Consider the following 21,926-nt stretch of genomic DNA (forward strand, 5'->3'; position numbering starts at 1 on the left):
TAAGGGATACAGTACATCTGGCAGATGGTGCTATGTTTATATCTAATTTTGGCCCACGACTCTACAACCTGCCTTAAGATAAGGTACAGAATTTGATTTGGGATAACATGGGGGGAGAGAAAGTGAGAGCAATGCATCTGACTCAACTACTGACACTTATTTTTATTACTAATGCTAGAGGATAACTCACACGTCCTTGTTTCTATGAAACAACTGTGAGATCATCCAACAATATCTGATTACTAGCTAGCTAACTAACCAGCTATATACAGCTATATGTGGGCTGCTGAAGCTGATCCATCTGTAAAACACACTGCATGCCAGCTCTTGAATTATGGTGGGCTGGGAGGAGAATCCATTAGTTAAAGATTACACAATACAGACTCTCACTGTTCTCTTTTTATCTTCTCTCCACTTAATTTAACAGGATATATTCCCCCTTTCTTCTTCAGTCTTTGGCAGTGATTCTGGATGCCAGTGAAGCAGAAAGTAATCCTACATCATGCAGTCATTTTGGGAGTAATTTCTTTTAAAACTATGAACACCTGGTCCCCCATATCTGAGGTACAAGGGAGTTCAGGTTACCTGTGAAAATTATGGTAGCACTGTAAGCAGCCAAGCCAGAATACTTTGTCTTTTAAAGGTCTACATTGTCAATAAAATACTCCCAAACTTTTGACTTCTGCTTTTTCTTCTTTAAATAACCCTGTACATTCTACTAGACAAGGATATCAATATGAATCTTTGGATATGAATCACAATAGCAGATTTTCACATCAGGTATTTGATTCCATCTCTGAACTCTGAAGCTTCTGTGGTGTGAGTGGCAGCAGGAAATGGCTTTCAAACTCTTCCTAACAGATGGAATAAAATCTGCCAGGTTATTAAATTACCACATAACTATTTTTAGTTTCCATTTCTAAATCCTTTTTTCTTTCTTCTTTTGTCATACAATATGTCATTGTTAATCAAAACCATTTCTATTTTGGAAACAGCGGCTATGACTGGCATTTTACTACCCTTTACCCTGCAAAATGTTCATTACTGTTTTATTTTTCTAGGAAAATTTGGGGTTGTTTGCACAACTTACTAATAGATTTCCAGAAGGGCCCAAGAGGCAAGGAACATATAGATAAATATGAAGCTTAAAGCATTACAACGTGTAGTGATACATAATCTAGGCCACCAATCGATCCAAGCACTCATCTCAATTCAAAGACACAGGCTGAAAACTATGGTAGCATATGGTAATGCTTTCCTACTCACTGTAAAAGTAGAAAACATAGCCCAAACTTCTCAGCTGTCTGTAGTAAAACAAATCAGAACTGACACACTTCATTTGTAAAGAATATGCCAGGAAACAATGGAGAGGCCCTCAAATGATTTTAAAATTAACCATTAAAATTACAACTGTTTCCTTTTCTTGAACTTCTTTTTAGTGAGAAATGTCCTTCATGTACTAAGAATCCTATCAGAGGAAAGACAAGTTTGCTTGGTGAAGGATAGAAGCACCCTTGTGTAAAATGAATCCAGTGATTGCAGTAACATCTTTCTAAAACTGTCTTAATCTGTTTGTTCACCAACTGGACCTGAGAGAGCAAGCTCTCTGCTTATCACCACTGCAACTGCATTACAGTATAAAGACAATCTAATACAATGTTAACTGGAATAGGAATGCTAAAAAGTTGAAAAGAGTCAAAACTGTTGAAACTGGATTAAGTTGACATGAAGTAGACACTTGAAATTTGACTCAAAAGCACCCAAACTGAATCCCTACTAGAGCAGTATGGATAATTTACCTGAAGCCTGATGACTACATTCAGTTTTCATGAAATGGAGCAGTTTGTAGGCACTTGCAAGAACACTGAAATGAATTGCACAAAACCTGAGTAACACAAAAAGTATTATTCTTAATACTTTTAAGCATTAAGAATCCAGAAAGAATTCTGATCTGAAACAGTGTTTTAAGGGTGGAACATATAGCTTCCAGCATCACATTTCTATATTAAAGGTAGACTTCTTGGATACACTTGGCCGTCTCCTGATTTATCAGAACATAAGGAGTATTAAGGTTATACTAATCACATGGGGACATGTTAACAATGAAAACATAACCACGGATCTACTGTTACTGTACGTCATACTAAAAGAGGAGCATTTGTTCTGGCAATCATGAGTAAAGTGATCATTGTTTCAAGAGCAAAAACCTCATATTTTTAGATACTTAAGCATATCTTCATTACAAGATTTTTCTTATCCTGCCAAAAATGAATTGTATGTAGAAATCCCAAATCAGGTATGGACTTACAAACTATTCTAGCAAAATAAACTGGGATAAATTTGGAGCATGGCGAAATACAGCATGCATTAAAGCAAATCAAATCAAAACAAAACAAAATACCTGCATACTTGGTATGTTTTATCCACATCAGATTTTATTATGCCATCACACCAACAAAAGGACAGAAAATAATACTAGGTTAAAACTTTTTTTCAAAATGTTTCCTATTTTTTTGAAGTTGTACTGACTTTACGGCTCAGTAGCAGAAAAAGCCAGTAGGAGCTTTCACTTCCATGCCATTCAGTTTTCTCCCTATTGACATCCACTTTGAGACTGCCACAGAAAAGATGGGAAATTTAAAAAAATAACTAGCCTCAGAGATGAATTTGAAGGATTTCACAAATGAGGGCCTTTTCAAAAAGGGAGCCAATAGGGAACAAGAAGAACAGGACCTGTTATTCTTTTTAAATGATACAGAAATAGTAATAGTAATAGCAATAATATGTTCTTCATAAAATCCTAGGTTTCTGAGAAAGGGAAGTATACAAGGGTATGACTTAACTGCTTTTCATTAGTTATCTCTGCCCAGTGAAAGACAAGACCTAACAGAAGCTTGATTCTTAATTTCGCTGAGCCATCTGTCTTCTACTTGTCTTAAGAAAAGTAGTATCAAAATAACATTCTTTAGGAATCTTCCATTAAGCAGTACTAGCTCGTAGAATCTAATCAGCATCTAAACCTAAAGGAAATAATCAGCACAAAAACCTTTTCCCATTAACCTAGCCTTTTGCAACAAAAATTTTATATTATGGGGGGAATCTATATGTAGTGACCATTATAATTTTAAACATATTTAGGGTATTTATTTTTAACAGGATAATATTTTATAATTATTTCAATAAGGCACTGCAGGGCTTGAATTACAGCATAATAATTCATGCCTCCTGCATTCAGTGGCACTCGGCCTTTGGCCTCTTGCCTAACAATGCACTAGACAAGAATTACTATATTGTAATTCACACCCTGTCATGTCTTATTGCTTAATTAAAGCACAACCCTCCTCAACATGACAAGCAATTGAACTGTCACCATAATAGATTATTATCCCACCTAACATATTTTACCTTTACAAGCTCTCCTTCCTTTCTTTATACAAGGGTTGCAAAATATCTGAAAAAATTCAAATCGGCTTCTTTCTTCTTTTTTCTATAAAGCGTGCAGTGTGAGCAGTGGAAAAGTAAATAGGAAAAAGGGTCCAATTTATATTATGAACCCTTTCAAAAACCTTCTAAATCTTTACAGCATTTTTCATTTGCAACTAATTGTAGGCACAAAACTTAGGTTTCATACTTTTCATTGTTATTAGATACCTAAATGATAGTTTTCCTTTTGTTAAATGAGAGTGCAATACTATACCAACAATAGAATTTTGATCGTGGATGCTTTAAAATTCTTATGATTTGGTTGCAACAAGGCAGTTATGCTTTGCTCAACACAACCTGCTTATTAACAAATGTTGCAGGAAGTTTTTTAATTGCTTTCTTAAAAACCATGTCTCATATATTGGCCTGATAACACTAAATAAGATTATTGATTATTGCTAGGCTAACACACCCGATTATTGGCACAAATACATTGAGTGCAAGTCAGTACCCATGGAAGTCACTGGCAGAAGGCATTGACTTCAACAGAACCAGAATTTGACCCATCAGGCAAAACACAAAAAAGTCACTTTGATACAGATGAATATGCTTTTTTACCCCCTTGTCACAGAGCAACCTAATTAATTTTAGTAATATTTTCATGGTGCCTAAAAAAAGCCTATTCTGCAAATATATAGGAAAAAATGGTCATTGCATCCCAAGAGTTTACAAAACACGAATGTAAGTGACAACAAAACTTCATGTCATACTAAATGCCCTGACAAGTGATAGTCTCAAAAAATACTTGTAAAAGGCAATACAAGCCAAAAACTTTACTACTGAAACTACAGGTACAGCACTTGATAGATGTACCTTCAGGTTCGTGAACTATCAAGGTGCAATTTAATGAGAATCCACTGTACTTTCTATGTCTGCAAGGTGACTAGGATATCCCTGCAATTGTAACTCTGCTGTAACAGTAAAATGACTATGGTGTGACGGTGATATAACTGAAACAGCTGCAGCCTTTGATCATGTGCCGGCAGTTTATGTACAGATGCAGAATATGTAATAAGGCCAGATTTTATTAGCTTGAGTAGTATTCTGTTATGTTAATGGTTCCATTTTAGAAAGGGTAGGCTTTATAATATTATGCTGATTGTGCTTTATTATTGTAACCATTCAAAATGAAATATCTGACATTAATGCTTTAATTGCTCATCATAAGCAAGGAAAGTAAAATTGTCCTTAACTAGGTTGACACTCATTATTTTTTTAAGTCAGTTCTACAGCCAAAATTCTGCTGTGGAATTGACACAACATACATTTAAACTACAGCAAGAACATCTGATTTTCAAGCAGAGTTAGCTGCCGACATTATGAACATATGCTTATTTTTTCTACTAATAAATACTTCCACAAATACTGAATCTAATGAATCTCATACTGAACTATTGTCATTACATGATTGTAAATATACAAACTCTCAGAAAGTGTGATCTCAGAGTTACAGCACTTTAGATGATGAGGCTAGATTGTATTTTTATTTCACAGAAATTCTCTTAATTTGATTATACTGTAAATAATTTGATGAATGGGCATCCAAATGACCTCTATTGTCTTGTGAGGTACATGTTTCTTGGGAATTAAATTAAACAGATTTTTTAAGGGAAGGTTATACAAACACCATTCATTCTGTTTTTAAGAGACACTGTACTAAGACACTAGGACTAGGACACTGGTCCACATTAACACATCTTAGGTATTAGGAACTTTAACACAGCCTCTTTCTAGAATCCTGTACTGCTCTTAGTCAGGGATGGATTAAAAAACAATCTGTGGATTCAAACCCTAAGATATGAAAGGGCCCATGGACCCATAAAGTTTACATGTAAACGGTATACAGGACTAGTTGGTGCCCACCCCAAAAAGTGTGGGGGATTGTTATCTGGATCGAGGTGCAGAAAGGGTATAATGACAAAACAGAGAACCGGGATTGTCCTGAATACTTTGTTTTGCCACAGTAAACTGAGTCTTGACTGGGTCATTGTTTTTTTAATTGCTTTCTTAGTAACCATGTCTCATATATTGGCCTGATAACATGGTTTCATTTAGGCTTAACCAGTCTGGCTTCTGGCTTTCTTTGCCCATTCACAGTGAAATCTTGATAGAGGATCTATGGGAGTCTGTGTACTTCTCAACTCAGAGTTTGTCTATCACCTATAAGTTACTTCTGATTTCAGAATAATGTTTTGTTTTGTATAATCAATACATTTCAGTCAATTTGAAACAGGTTTTTTTGTTTTTTTTTTTAAATTTCCATAGGATTGGAACAATGTGGTAGGTTCAGCTCTCCCCCAGCTTCCAAACATGCACGAGGCTTGTTTGGAGACAAGGTTATTTGGGTAAATGTGATATCTTTTATTAGACCAACTAAATATTTTGGCATTCTTTGGGGAGATGGGGCACAGATCACCTCCAGTGTGATAACCCTACACCTAGAAGTTCAGAGACCAAAACAGTTTGTTCCCTCAAAGGATAAAGGCATGATTACATTTTCACTTAGCAAAATTACCTGTTGCATTGAGAATCTTGTAACACAGACTAGATGCAAACAATTCAGTCCTCAATGATCTCTGGTCTTCATTCCTATTCCCTTTCCTCTTTTTTTTTTTTTTTACCTTTGTCCATCTTCCTCTCTTCCTTGCTTTCTATTTCTGCCACTCTATTCTTCAATCTATACTTTATTTGGATTAATCTCTGCTATCCTTGAGGTACAGAACCCGCCCTGAATTTTTGTTGGGGGAAAGGAGGACTTGAATTCTCTTCCGTTTAACCCCTTGGCAAAATCTGATTTCTTCAAACTACAAGAGGATTAACATCCTACTGAGATGAATACTGTGTTTCACATTTTTAGGAGTGTTTCAGTGTCTCTGCCTAGATTCCATAAAACAAGGCTGCACTGATTCACCATACGGAAAACTGTCTTTATAATATCTATAAGGCTTATCCTGGTTTTTTAATGAAACATTAAATTTGGAAGAATCTTGTCTTGTCACATAAGTCTTGTAAATATAACCAGCAGGCCAGATCCACCTCATGGGACCTGATGTTCAGCATCTTAGAACTATAAAGTTTCTAGTACAGAAATTCTCAACTGGGGTGACATAGTACCAGGGGATGCCTTGAGATCCTTTCAATGGTATCACAGGTTACCACTTAATTTTAGCACTGGTAGGTGTGCAAATAACTATTCATAAGATACACTCAGAGTTTTCAAACAGGAATTCAAAGTGTTAACATTCTGACGTTGAGTTCTTTCCAGCAGCAGAGTTGCTCTACTATTTTTATGTAGTCAAAAAGAGTGAAAATGAAGAGTTGGCATTTTCTATGGGGTGCCTCAAAAAAGGTTGAGAACCACAGTTCTGGGAATTTGTTAATGTTGCCACATCTCTGTGTGACATCTTCTCCCCAGCAAGTGTGTATGTAGAACCTTGTTCCCTCATAATTTGCTTTTCATCTTAAATGCCAGAAGTTCCCATTAATAGATAGGATTAAATAAGCATCAGGTCAACATATAAATGTAGCAGGGCACTGGTAGTGCTGCCACTTTAGGGACTAGGCCAGGGAGGGGCAGGTGCCTGATGTGGGCAGCCATGTTAAGGCCCAGGTCCCTGAGTTGAGGGCATTTTGTGATCAGCCAACAGAGGAGAAACATGAGCTCTGCCAGGAACATCTTGGAGGTAAGGGTGATGTTATGGGCATGGCTTGGAGGCCTCATTGGTCCAGGGCATGATGTAAAACTGTAGTTTCCTGGGCCAGGAAGGCCTCGTGGGGCTGCTGGTGGTGCGGCAGTCCTCATGTAAATGCCAGCAGTGATCACCTCCCCAGTGTAAGGCAGGTCAGGGTCCCTTAACTTCAGCCCCATCTTCAGGTGGGTTATATGCAGGGAAGGCCAGGGAAGCACCTGAGCCTGCTGGGGTGAGTGATCCTGTGGGGCCAGGCATGCTTTGCAAAGCACCTAAGCTGGGAATAGGGGACCCCCGAACACTGAACCCAGGCAAGCAGCTTAGATCTGAGCCAAGGGACCCGACTGGTCCAGGCTGGAGCCAGGACCTAGAGAGGGGTCAAAAGGGCCAGGGGCCCACCGCGAGGGATGCCCACAGAGCAAAGAAGCTTGGCGTCCCGACAGGCCTGAGAGAGGGCCTAAGGGATAGCCAAAGGTCCCAGAGAGGGGACCACAGCTAATGGGTGAAGGAAACAGCTGAGTTTAGCTGCCTGGGATGTCATCTGTGAGGCATGGGCCGCAGTGTAGGGATGGAACGGAGCTGCGGATGCCCCCCCATAACACTGGGGTTCAAAATGAGCAGCCCCTTGCCTAATTAACATCTCAATACTATTACATCAAGGTGTGGCAGGAGGGTGAGTTGGGCAGCTGGCCCATAGACAGGAGGCAAGCTGGTGCTTGCACTGGGCATGAAAGTCTGCCCCTGTCACAATAAGCACCCTTTCTTCACAGATGCATCAATTTTCATCTAGATACAAATAATTCTTGCTTTCTTGTCCAGGGGAAAGTAAAGGTTTGGTAGTCTATAAAAAAAATTTGTAATTTACAATTTTTCAATATGTATGCCCCCTCAAGGAAGCCTTCCTGCACAACTCCTCCAGCACTGCATACACAGTCATTAGTTATTTGTCTGGCTTATAGAACAATTTTAAAAATATATATTTTAGGCTATATAAATGTTTTACAAGCCATGAGTGTCCGCATAGGTTAAGTTCAGTTAAACCTGGTTAAGTGATCAGAAACCGGTTTAAACCTGTAACAGAACAGTTCAGCACACAACTGGCCGAACTTGGTTTAAGATAAATCTGGATGGTTGTAGAATCAGACTTAACTGATTTAAGTTAAACCAGTTTATGGAATTTCTGTCCTAGATTCCTTCCCAACTCAAGTTGCATCACAGTCCCCCAGTATCCCAGGATGCTTTGCAGTCCTGGGCTGTGCTGTTTACTCCAGAAGAGCAGGGCTGGCCCCATCCCTAGGTTGTCACAGAGCTGAAGCAATAAACCCTCCTAGCCTGTGTCCTGCTTGCATTTGTCAGCCCAGTGGGACAGAGGGGGAGGGGAACAGACCCCCAGGCTCCCTTAGCCCGGGTCTGCACAGCATGAAGGAATGAAAAGTCCTCACGTAGGGGCTTTCTGTGCAGACCCCTGCTGGGGTACTAGGCTGGGGGGCTGTTATTCCCCCACCTCTCAGAGAGGTGAGCAGCTGGTGATGGGGTAGGGCTGGGGCAATCCTAGCCCAGTTCGCCGGGCTGTGTGGGTATGAAAGGTCCCACCATAGGGGCTTTCCTCCTCTGCACTGTATAGACCCTGGTTGTGGGGCCAGTGCTGGGTGAGGGGTTGTGCTAACCCTCTGCCAACCTGCCTCTCAGAGAGTGGTTGGTGAGGGGGTGGGGCTAGGGAGAGGTTATCTACTGGGTCTCTTCTTCCCTGTGGCTGACAGCAGGGTGCAGATTTGTGTGTTCAGCAGCCAGTCAGGCATGGGCTGCTGATCCAATGGGCAGCCTTCGGCAATGTCTGATGTGAGGGGTAGCGGATTTGAGCACCTCCAGGCTCCTGACCTGGGCCAACGCAGACAGCTTCCTATCTTGCTGTGGCAGGACGCGACCTAGGGGTGCTATGAAGTCCCCCAGCGCCCCCAACCTACCGTGCCAAATCGGGTCCAAATGCACCCTCTTTATCTCGCCCGCCACGTCTTTGATGGTAAATATTGTTAAAGGGAAGCTGCCTTCTTACCCTCCTTGGCACAGTGCCTTGAGGTATCTTGGCTCTGTCTAGTTACCCGGTGCACTCCAACCTCTGGGGCTACACGTGAGTCCTACAGTCACCCGTGCCCTCACAGGTCCCCGGACTCATCTCTGTTGCCCGCCTGCGCCCTCATGGGCACCCCCTTGCTTCCCTCGTGATCCCCTGCCTGCATTGGGGCCTGTCTCTGCAATCCCCTGCCCACACTGGGGCCTGTCTCCGCGATCCCCTGCCCACACTGGGGCCTGTCTCCGCGATCCCTGCAATCGAGGCTCAGGTGCCATAGCCATGCCTGGCCTCCAGACCCCCTTTCCAGGTCTTGCACCCCACTGGGGCTTCTCGCCTGCACCCACACTGGGTTCCTCCCGATACTGCCCATACTGGGGCCGGGGTCAATGCACCCCAAAATGCGGCACCCTCTCTGGCACCAGGACCCCCCCCCCTCCTATGAGGCCTCCTCCAACCCCTACAGCCTCACCTGCTTCTCCGGTTTTACACAACAAAACAGAAAACTCATACCCCTGTGTTACAACATAAATTCCAAGCCAAACTGGCTAACCTTCATCCATATCCCTACTAGGGCTTCCTCCACCCAGTATCCTCATGCAGAAACCGCTCAGACCATCAGGCTGCTCTGCTCTGCTCTGCTCTGCTCTGCTCTGCTCCAACAGAGCTCCACCTTCCTCAACTGCCAGAGGGGAACTGACTTCTGGCCTCAGCCTGGCTTGTTTATATAGGCCAGGCCCTGCCCCCTTCTGGTCAGCTGACCAGACTGGTTGTCTCAGCAACCTACACCTGTGCTGCCCTGGTGACTGGCAGCTGAGCCCATATTACTGTTTGCCAGTAGCAGGCACCTTAGTGCCCTGCTACACTTGCCTACCAGAATACTGAACATCAGTTCAGTTTGTTTATGTTTCAGTCTATGCAGCTTAGAAAAACCTGTGAAGATTGAATTGAGTCTTGGGCTTTTTGAACCTCTTGTACTTAGCCTAAGTGACTTGGAAACTGGTCAATACCCATAACAGAACAGAAGTGTGGCACAGAAGTATGGTTTATAAAAGGTCAGAACCTGGTCTAAGATTTGCTCCCTGCACCAAAGGGCAAATATGTGTTCTGTTAGCTACCAGTCTAAATTGCACTGTTTAAAGAAAAACACCTTCAGCTTTTTAAATGTCTGTACCTAGCCATAATCGCAGTAAAAAAAAACAGACACCAGGAAGATGTAAAAAATTAGTGCTCATACAATTCTTATCATGAGTGCTCAGTTTCACTGATATTTGCAATATAAAGAACAAAAAATAAACTTAATTTGTGAATTGAATAAATATTCAAAAAAAAAAAAAATCTCATCTTAAAATGGGCGTCAGTTGTCCAGACCATCAGGTAAATTGGACAAAACCTAGTTTTCCCAGATCAAATCAATTTTCTTTATAAACTAAGATGTTACTAAAGCCATACAAAAGGGTTTTATGTTGACATGTAGGTATGTTTTGGACTCTGTTCCATTTTTTTCTCCTTGATTGCTTCTAGCACCTTCCACACTCCATTTGCAATTTCTCTCCTCTGCCAAATATCTGCCGGATATGTTCCAGCACCCTCTTCAGTCTCTTTTTATCCACCCTGTTCTAACTGATAACTCTTTCTTTAAGTGACCATAAGCTTAGATGAGCAGAGTGGGTTTGGCTCAATGACTATCTTTCAGCTGGCTGACGGTGTAATGCAATCTTAAATTAAATGAAAAGTAAAGTTCATTAAACATAGCCAAAAATCTTTTACCTTTAGTTCCTACAAATAAATGAGCCTATACTTAAATATAACTTGATCACTAATTCAGATTATGGGTCCAACATTTGAACAGAGGAATCTCTTCAGACAGAATAGGTAATTCATTGTTACAAACCATACATTACTTGAACATTATTGAAGAGTACAGAGACAGCACTTCTGACACTGATGTAAAATTCACAATACCCAGAATATCTCTCCATCTTTTTTACTGACAAGAACTTGCAGTTGCTTTTAAACTAATAACTGTACTCACCATAAAAAGTTAAGCCATAAAAATCTTTCGATTAATTTAAAATGCAATGAATTTATATATTAGAGAAAGAATATGGCAGGATCTTTTGAACCAAAGACTTGAGACAGTAATTATTAGCTAAACATCTGGGGGATAAAATTTGGTTTTAATTCCAAAAACTCCTGTTTAGAGAATGTTTGTGTTGCTATACAACATAAGTTGGAATCAACAAATGTTTCCAAATTATTTTTGTATATAGTTATTGACTTGTAAGATTTTCCTGCTTGTAGATCATGAAGTGTGTGTGGTTGTTACAATTTAAATGGCTACATTAAAAATACCTATTTTTTTCATAATAAAACAGAAACTAATTCTTAATAATTAAGAGAAAAACTGCTTCCCTGATAACAAATGTTCAGTAATCTGGCAAGTTTTCCCCCTTGGGAAAATATACAACATAGTGAAACAACTTTTTTTTAATGTTGGTCTGCTCACCTACCTTCTCTGATGAGTTGGCTGTGAATAGACTGGATAGATGCAAAGCTCAGTTAGTGTAATTTATGTATCCTTGGATGTCAATCACTACTGTTGAGAGGTGGGACTCACAGGCTCTCTGTGCATTAATTAAGAGCTCATCTCAGCAGAGTAATCTTTCCACCTAAGGACCAAAAAGTAAGTTTTAATTAGATTCTACAAGACAGTATGTCATATACATAGTAAAAGTAGTTCTTTAGCTAGTAAAAAAAAGAACAGTAAGAGGACATTATTAACAACAATGTAAAGGGCATCAGTCTCTTGCTCATATTTAACTACACAGGTGTAGAAGTAGTTTCAATATGCGCACTGAACATTGCCTGAAAGACTGTCCATATCCTGTAACAGTATGTGGAGACAACTCAAGTTTTGACTGGGTTGTTTGGATGCCAACATTATTATTGGACCCCTGTCTAATTATTGATGCTGAGCTGATGTTGATAGAGTGCAATTACAATGCTGAAGTTAGACCATATTTCTCTCTGATGGCCAGCTTTTTGTTCCAGGCTACCTTCTAACTGAATATGCAATGGGAAAAACAATGCAAGCTCAGCAAAAGTGAGCGAATGGACTTGCGCAATGCATCAGTTTCACTGGCTGAGTGATGGAGTATGTATGCAATTGTTGGCTGGCCCTAAACATACTAGGACTCAGGAGAGGTTAAAAACTAGCTAGGCTCACTGGTGTCAGCTGCTTGAGAGACGCCTCTCTCATGGAATGACTTGTGTTAGGACCATCAAATATTCTGCTTAGGACTCACTGGGGAAATAATATATAAATAATTGATTATATCATTTATAAATTAGGGGAAGGAAAACAAATTTAAAAAGCTCATCTGCAAAATAAATGTGTCAGCTAATAATTTGTGCATATGAAAAAGGGGGAAAATTGAGAGAAAAAATAAGTTTACACTTGAGAGAACAAGAACAAACTAGTTTGTCAATGGTTGAAACAAATATAATGGAAGTGTTAAAAAAGCAAACAAAAGAAAGGCTGCTGTAGGAAGGCTTGGAAAGAACAAATAAATGTCAAACTCCAAAATGAAAAATTTTACAGAGGAAGAAACCCAGAAAAATAGGATTTCAGTGTTCTGAAATGTAATAGGCAGCTGGGTACAGAAGCTAAAATACACTGCATACACATTACATGATATAATTAATAATAATTATAAAGGAGGTTCTTGCATAGAAAAATAGCACAATAGAAAGATGTGTCAGAATGTGGGAAAAGATTTACTAACTATCCTAAAATAACAGAACACATATTCTTGTGTTTTTCATTGCTATTATATTTCACAACCTCTTTACAAAAAGGCTATGTCTGGAAAACCTGGCCACTGTATATGCTATAAATTTGCCATATAACTTGTGGACCTGATGGGTACTGAATAACAGCAGCAAAGCTGGCAAAATAAACTGCAGATATTACAGGTACACAGTGTAAAACTGTTTTCTTCAAAATAATAGTGGGTGACGAAAACATTACTACTACATAAGAGCAATTGGTTTCTGAAATAAAGTAGGAAATTTTAGCCAATACTTTATGTTAATGTTTTCATAAAGATATTTTATAATCCTTCCCCAGATTCTCTATCACATATTTGCTCAGCCATTTATGCAGTGCTTACTATACAATAGGTGTACAAGCATTCCCCAAGGAAGCATAGGGTAGTAATATGACTCATTAGATTTGCCATACAAGAGCCCTTAAATAAAATACAACCATAATATACTGCATTACACCACTGACAACATTAATATCAGACGTTTGCTATGTTATTAGAAGTTCAACGTTCTTCATATGAATCATGAAGCTGATCAGTCACATGGTATACAAGAATTGCTACATTATGTCCCTCATCATGTGTATGTTTTTGGATCTGAAATCTCATTCATTTTTCCACACAGCTGTCTAAGTTTTCTGTCTTAGAATGATGGACTCTGGACAAGAATCAGATTAAATGTTCTGTAATACCTTAAGCAAATATTTTAAATAGAACCTTTGCTTTGTCATTTTTACTCTCTGATCTGAGGCAAATTATTAAGTCTTGTTATCTATGGCCTCCTACTAGTCATATTTAGCAGGTTCCTTGTCAGCTGTTTCTCTTGATTAAGAGGATGACAGGGATAAAAGACACATTAAACTCTTGAACAGACAGTAAATCTTTGTTCTTGTAAACAAAGATATGAATTTTATAACTGCTTAATTTGTTGTTATTCACAAGGGACAATGTCAAGAACTGAACCAAAAGACTGCTAGTGAAGTATGAATTGAATATTAGCAGCATGATGTCTTCTTAGTCCTTTCCCTCATGTTTCTCTAGTATGTTCTCTGCTGAACTCACACTACTAGTATGCTGCTTTGGAAGCCAGCCATAAAAACAAGGCTAACTCAAATAATAAAATCTGGACAATCTACTGAACTGTGACTGAGATTTGTGACCTGCCTTGAAGAGAATCAAATTCAGCAACAAAACTTCTTAGAAGCAGCTCTCACCAAGTGCCTGGCAGAATGTCAACACAGTTGTACTAAATATTCTAAATAAAACATGATGAGAACAACTAAATATGTGTTATTATTAAATAAATGTAAAATATGGATTAATTCAGTGAGATAAACATTTGAAATATGAAGCCAAAAATTTTACTATTCTGATCTGTATTTTTTAAAAGTATGTTGTGTGACAGCAGAGAGGAAAGGAAGGTCCAAATTTTCACAAGTGTGTGTATACCTTTTAGGGGTATAGGTTGTAGCCATATTGATCTAGGGACATAGGCAGGCAAGGTTCTTTGGGTAAATCTGATATCTTTTATTAAGCCAACTCAAATAGTTGCAAAAAATTCTTCTTTGCAAGCTTTTGGGCATAAACACCCTTCATCAGTCTGAGGAAGCATCTGTAGTTGGTCTGTGCTCTTCTTAGATGGAATGAATAGTTCAGGAAGAGCACAGACCAACTGAAGATGCTTCCTCAGCCTGATGAAGGGTGTTTGCAAAGGAGGATTTTTTCCAACTACAGTAAAAGCTCTTTTATCCAGCATGAGTGAAGAATGGGGGGAGCTGGTAATCTAAAAATGCTGGTTACCTGAGGCAGGGGTTTTTGGCTGAATGTGGAGGGGGGGTGGGGAGGTGTGGCAGTGACAGTACATGAAGCAGCAGCAGTACAGGGTGGTGGGTAGCAGCAGCAGCTGCCATGTGTGACCTTTCCCTGTCTGCCACCCCTGTGTCTGGCCAGCCAGCCAGAAATTCTGGTTAGTAGAGTGTGCTGGTTACTAAAATGCTGGTTAACACAGCTTTTACTGTATTTGAATTGGTCTAATAAAAGATACCTGGATATCTTTAAGAGTGTTGTTACATTTGCCAGGGGATTGCAGGAGGGAACAGCAGAACAGTAGGCAGAGTAGTGCTCTCTGAATAAACAAGCTTTATCATTCTATAAACTTAACTTTTGAGAACTACACATGGTACCAGGAGTGGGGTCTGAAGAAACACCAAAAAAAAAAGAAAAAAAAAAAGGAGCGTCTCAGAATTCAGAGGAGTTAAAGCTGTCCAGCAATGCAGCAGAAAACTGGAAGAAATTTAAGCAGAGCTTCCCCATATATATGATGGCCAGTGGAACTACAGAGAAGGAAGATTCACTCAAGATAGCTATTTTTTAAAATATAGCAGGCTCAGAAGCTTTGTCTTTTTATAATAGCCTACAACTGTCAGAAGCAGAACAGAAAACTATGGCACAGTAATAAAAAAGTTTGAGGAATATTGTATACCCAAACAAAATGAAACCTTTGAATGGTATAATTTCCACATGAAACAGCAGAAAGAATATGAGATAGTAGAGGAGTTTGTTAAAGACCTTAGACTTCTGAGCCAGACATGCAACTTTGGAGACCTAAAAGAGTCCATGATCAGAGACCAAATAGTATTGGATATAAAGGATACACGCCTCAAGAAAAGACTGCTAGAGGATCCTAAGCTTAATTTGGAAAAGGCAGTTGGAATGTGACAAGCAGCTGAGATAACAAAGGCCAGTCTGCAGAAGCTGGAAGAAAAAACAGAACAAGCTGAACTAGACAGGATTACAAGACTGCAAAAATCTAAGGCAACACACAAACAACACAGAAAGGAGGACCTCACTATGAAGCAGACAAATGGAGGCAAAAGAGAATTGCTTGAAGAAACAATGGTCAGCTGCAGATGCTGTGGGGGTTACCACAAACCCATGCAATCCCCTGCATTTGGTAAACACTGCAACAGATGCAAAAGATGCACTTTGCAAGGGTTTGCAGAAAGGAGCACGATGCACCACACAAGACACAGGAGGTGCATGCTTTATGGAACAAGGAAAACCAAGAATTCCTTATTGGCACAATGGAAGAAGTTCATTCTTCTGAGGATTGGACAATCACTCTGGTCACCAATGGACTAAAGGTAACTTTTAAATTAGATACAGGGGCTGAGGTCAATGTAATACCAGAGTACATTATTCCAAAAGTGAAAACTAAATCTGTGTGCTATGAGAATAAGAAAGTGAGACTTATAGCATATAATGGGAACATGATTGCAACAAGGGGTGTTTGCGCACTGCATGTAGACATAAGAGTAATATAGTACAAATTTAGTTTGTAACAGTCCCAGAAAAACAAGTGCCAATTATTGGGTTGCAAACATGTAGAACTCTAGGTTTAATTCAGAGAATGGATGCCATTGAGGGACTAGACAGCAAGAACATAGAAGAAGAGTTTTATGATGTGTATCAAGGCATAGGGAAACTGTCAACTGAGAACAAAATAGAATTAAGAAAATCAAATACTCCCACCATACATGCTTCAAGAATGTTCCCCTTGTACTAAGGGAGAAACTGAAAAAGAAATTAGAAAGATTAGTTAACATGGATATAATAGACAAAGTAGAGCAACCAACTGCTTGGGTTCATCCACTGGTCATAATAGGAAAAAAAAGATGGATCCATTGTGTCTGGATCCTAAGCAAATGAACAGGTATATCAAAAGGGAACATTTTCCCATTCCCACCAGGGGAGAGGTTTTTGGCAATGTGGCAGAAGCTAAATATTTTTCTACTTTCTGGGTTTTGGCAAGTTCCCCTAGAAAATGGGAAATGGAATTCAATGCAGACAAGTGCAAGGTGCTGCATCTAGGGAGAAGGAACCTGCAACATACCTATAGGCTCAGGAATACCCTTCTCATCAACACAGTGGCTGAAAGTGATCTTGGAGTCATTGTTGACTCCAGGATGGACATGAGCCGCCAATGTGAGGAAGCAGTTAATAAGGCTAACTGCACCTTGTTATGCATCTACAGATGCATCACAAGCAGGTCCAGGAAGGTGATCCTTCCCCACCATGCGGCACTTGTCAGGCTGCAGTTGGAGTATTGCATCCAGTTCTGGGCACTGCATTTTAAGAGGGATGTGGCTAGCCTTGAGAGGGTCCAGAGGAAGGCCACTTGCATGTTAGAGGGCAGTAGGCCAGGCCCTATGAAGACAGACTAAAAGGCCTGAATTTATTCAGCCTCCACAAGAAAAGACTGATAGGGGATCTGGTGGCCATCTATAAACTCACCAGGAGGGACCAGCAGAAGATAGGTGAGGCTCTGTTCTCCCAGGCACCACCTGGGATAACAAGGAATAATCACCATAAATTGATTGACAGCAGGTTCAGGCTTGATATCAGGAGGTATTACTTCACAGTTAGGGCTGCCAGGCTCTGGAATGGGCTCCCAAGGGAGGTGGTGCTCTTCCCTATCTTGGGAGTCTTCAAGAGGAGGTTGGACAGATATCTGGCTGGGGTATTATGATCCCAGCACTTGTTCCTGCCCAGGGGTCAGACTTGATGATCTGTTCAGGTCCCTTGTGACCCTAGAAACTATGAAACCTAGAAGTTATGAAAAGAATAGCACTAAATTATGTACCTTTAATACACCCTTTGGAGGATATTGCTTTTGTCGGCTTCTTTTTGGACCATGTTCTGCATCTGATGTATTTCACAGAAAGGTGCAACAAATTTTTCAAGGTCTTGATGAAATTATGGTTTGTATTGGCAATGTATTAATTTGGAAAAATATTATGGAAGAGTGTGACTTGAGGCTAAGAAAGTCACTAAAAAGAACACACAGAGCAGGTTTGAAACTGGACAAACAAAAATACCAATTCTGCATCAAAGAAATAAAATATCTGGGAAAAAAGCTTTCTGAGAAAGGGATGCGGACTGATCCTGCAAAGGGTTAAAGCCATTACAACAAACCAGTACCTACAGATAAGGAAGGAGTGCAAAGATTACTGGGAATGATCAGTTATGTAGGGAAATATCTACCTAACTTAGCAGAGCAGACCAAACATCTTAGATCACTCCTACAAAAGAATGCTCAGTGGATATAGAAACATGAACATGAAGCTGACTAAAAACCTGAAGGAGAAATTAATGAAAGCTCCAGTACTAAAATACTATGACCCAAAAGCCCCATTAAATTGTCAACAGATGCTTCTAAAGAATGCACTGGAACAGCTTTGCTTCAAAAATATTGAGATAGCTGGAATCAAATGGTATATACATCTAGGACACTCTCTAAGTCAGAGTGTCTATATGCTCAACTTGAGAAAGTTTAGCTCTGGTATATGGCTGTAAGAAATTTCATATATTCTTTAATGGGATGCTTGTGACAGCTGAAACTGTCATAAGCCTTTGGTAACTATAGCAAAGAAAGGGTTATCAGACATGCCACCCAGATTGCAGAGACTTTTCTTTCAACTGCAAATGTATGATCTATACATACAGTACACACCAGGAAAACATCTACTTATTGTAGATGATACATTGTCCAGAACATATGACAAAATGGAAAATGACAGCATTTCAGACATAGTACATGTTAATCTAATTAAGAGAGAGATTCATGTCACAGATAAAATGTAGGAACTAATTGCAGAAGCTACTGCTCAAAACACTTCATTGCAAAAAGTGATAATAGCTATTTGTGCTGGTTGGCCTGGATAACACATGCCTAGCCCCTACTCTGTTCAAGGAAGAACTGTCACTATTGGATAGCATTTTGTTTAAAGGCTCATGACTTGTTGTTCCAGCGGTGCTAAAGAAAGACATGTTAAACAAAATACACAAGGGGCATGGAGGCATTGAAAAATGCAAGAGGAGAGCAAGGGGTGCTCTATATTGGTCCAACATAAATAATGACATAGATGATGCTGTAAAAGCTTGTTCAATGTTTCTAAAGTACAGATCAGTACAAAGAGGATCATTCCATGATGGGCCCATGATGATCATGGAGCCGGTAGCTCCATTGTATCAAGTGAGCATTGACTTATTTATACATGAAGGAAAAAATTATGTATTAGTTCTGGATTATTATTCTCACTATCCTGAAATTGCATTGCTTGAACATGCAACAGTAAATCATGTCATAGCTCACATCAAATTGATTTTTGCTAGACATGCAATTCCACAAATTGTGAGAATGGACAACCAGCCTCACTTCAACTGTCTTGAATTTAAAAAGTTTGCAAACAAATATGGATTCTGTCACAACACTTCAAACCCTACATACCTACTACAATTCAATGGTCTGGAGGAAAATGGTGTATAAATAGTGAAGAAATTCTTGAACAAAGCTACAGATTCACACACCAATGTTTACCGGCCACTCTAAAATTACAGGGCAACACCCATGAAACATGGATTGTACCCAGCAGAAATGCTGTTCAACAGGGAACTCAAAACCAGGGTGCCAAATCTTGTTGATTATGCATGTCAGAATGAAAAGCAATATGTGAAAACATTAAAAAAAATTGCTAAACTCAAACAAAAATGGTACTGACAGGGGTTCCTGGGAGCTACTACAACTGCACAACAAAGATATGGTGCTTATTTCAGATGGATGAATGTGGAAACAAAAAGGACTAGTTTCCTAGCAAGTAGCTCCTGGAACTTATAAAGTAGTCACACCAGAGGACAGGTGTTAAGAAGGAAAAGACAACACTTGCAGCTCGTAAATCGGAGAAAAGAAGCAGCATTGTGAGATTCACCAAAGAAAACAGAGCTAACATCAAAGCAATAAGAAATGACAGAGAAGACTGAAAATGACAGAGAAGTAGAGATATCTGAACAAGGAAATCAAACAAGAACTGAAGCAATAAGGATTGAGAATGCAGAGAAACTGAAAAGAATACTTCAAGCTAAAAAGCCAACACAAAGATGACAGAGATCTGTTAACGTGATTTAACTATAGATTGAACTAAACTTCCAATGTTAGTGTTACATGGGGATATGTTACAAGTAAGGGGGAAGATGTATGGATACCTTTAAGAGTGTTATGTACATATATGTGGTTACATTTGCCAGGGGATTGCAGGAGAGAACAGCAGAACTGTAGGCAAGGTACCGCTCTCTGAAAAAAATGAGCTTTATCCTTCTATAAGTTTAACTCCTTGGTCTTCTGAAAGCTACACAAGAAGTGGCCACGAATTCTTAAAATTTTGGCCACCTATTTTCAGATACCTACAATCCACTTTTCAGAGCTTCCAAGTATCTAAAATTTAAATTGAAATCCATAGGGGCTGTGGATGTTCAATTTCGCTGAAAATGAGGCCCAAAGGAACTAAAGATGGAAACCCATATGTACTGGCTACTTTTGAAAGTGTGGTTCTCATTAACAAGTAGAAAAATGTTAGTTATGAATTAAGATAACACTGTCATTAACTGCTATATTTTCTGAACTGGATCTAAACTGAACACATTGCTACTCAGAAAAAAAAAGTAAATAGTTAAATTATTCCTTACGGACCACAGCTTTTAAAAGCATTTAGATAGTTAAATCCCATTGAAATGAATAAGAGTTTTGGAACCTACATTTCTTTAAGAATCTGGGTATACATAAGTTAGAGAGAATTTATAAACTAATTTAAATTTATCAACTATAATGACCATCAAAGCATCTGAGCAAAAAAGAATAAAAATATAGTGTCAGCCCTCTTTTTGCATTGTAGCTTATGGTGAGGATGTCTCAGTTTGGCTTCTTACTGGACGAAAAATGAATTAAGTGAAATTTGGTTATATTCTTACTGTTACTTCTTTAATTTACACAAAATAATAACAGTCATTGAACAGATATGTTTTTGGAGCTAATCAACGGCTCTGCTGGTAATGTCCCTGCATTCCTTCCTTTGGAAAAAGCTGCTTAAGAAGAGCTTGAATTAATGAGTGAGGCTTTGTTTTCTGATGGGGTGCTAAATGCTAATAACAAAGCTGATAAATGGTCTGTTATCAAGGCGGGGTGGGGCTAGTGGGGTAGGAGAGACCCCTCCCTAATCAGAGCATCCTACTGAGGCCTGGATATTCCCCCCATTCAGCTCAGCCCTATGGAAGGGAAGGGAGGGTTGTTTTAGTGCCCCCCAAGTCTTCCAGCCTGAGCCACTGCAGGCATGTGCCAGTATTTTTTAAGTCCAGAGGGGATGTCAGTGCAGTTACAAAGTGATTTAGCCTGGCCAGGTTAGATTAATCTGCAAAGATTGAATCATTTCATTTTCAGGTTTTTTGAATGTCTGTCCCCAGCCTACATAACTAGTTTCCACAAACCTTTAGAAAGTGATTCATAATCGGGGATCCTGGTTTTCTCTGATTTAAAAACAAATCCCCAATTTTTGGATTTAAAAAAGTAACCCAAAATCCACATTTTTCCGTGATTAAAATGAAACACCACTAATATATAGATATCTAATAGTAATGGTAAAACAGGAACAGGGAGTAAGAATGAAAATGCAGCCCTATAGTTAACCTTTCTTCCATATAATAGAAACACACAAACACCCTCAACATGAGAGGAGTATGAGAAGAAAAATATTTGCCAAATATTCACTGTTCTTGATAAAACTGTGGATATTATTACACTGAAAAAAAATCATGCTTGATTTTATATTTTATATGTCTACAGTAGCAGTTCAAAAGGAGGTGCCTGTATGTGTGTGTACATGCATGTGTGTTTGATTATAGACACGCTGTGTATAAATTCTTTAGTTCTTCTACAGTCCATCCCACTTTAGACTTATCCCCAAAAGATAAGAATTCTTCAGGTTCAGTTATTTATTGTAAATTAAAACACAAAACAAAACAGTATAT

The 21,926-nt window shown here is 39.3% G+C and overlaps 1 protein-coding gene across 6 annotated transcripts in view; it reads right to left on the reverse strand.

The window, feature by feature from the left end:
* The window catches only part of TENM3 (teneurin transmembrane protein 3), a 2,356,642-nt gene that overhangs the window by 879,522 nt on the left and 1,455,194 nt on the right, over positions 1–21,926 (reverse strand). For all 6 annotated transcript variants that reach the window (XM_090036139.1, XM_090036135.1, XM_090036141.1 and 3 more), the window contains exon 8: positions 11,754–11,912. The gene's annotated coding sequence lies outside the window, so the exon portion shown is untranslated. The remainder of the gene's footprint in view (positions 1–11,753; positions 11,913–21,926) is intronic.

This window comes from Crocodylus siamensis, chromosome 2 (genome assembly GCF_052110815.1).
Source record: "Crocodylus siamensis isolate JL-2025a chromosome 2, ASM5211081v1, whole genome shotgun sequence".
Lineage (NCBI taxonomy): Eukaryota > Metazoa > Chordata > Crocodylia > Crocodylidae > Crocodylus > Crocodylus siamensis.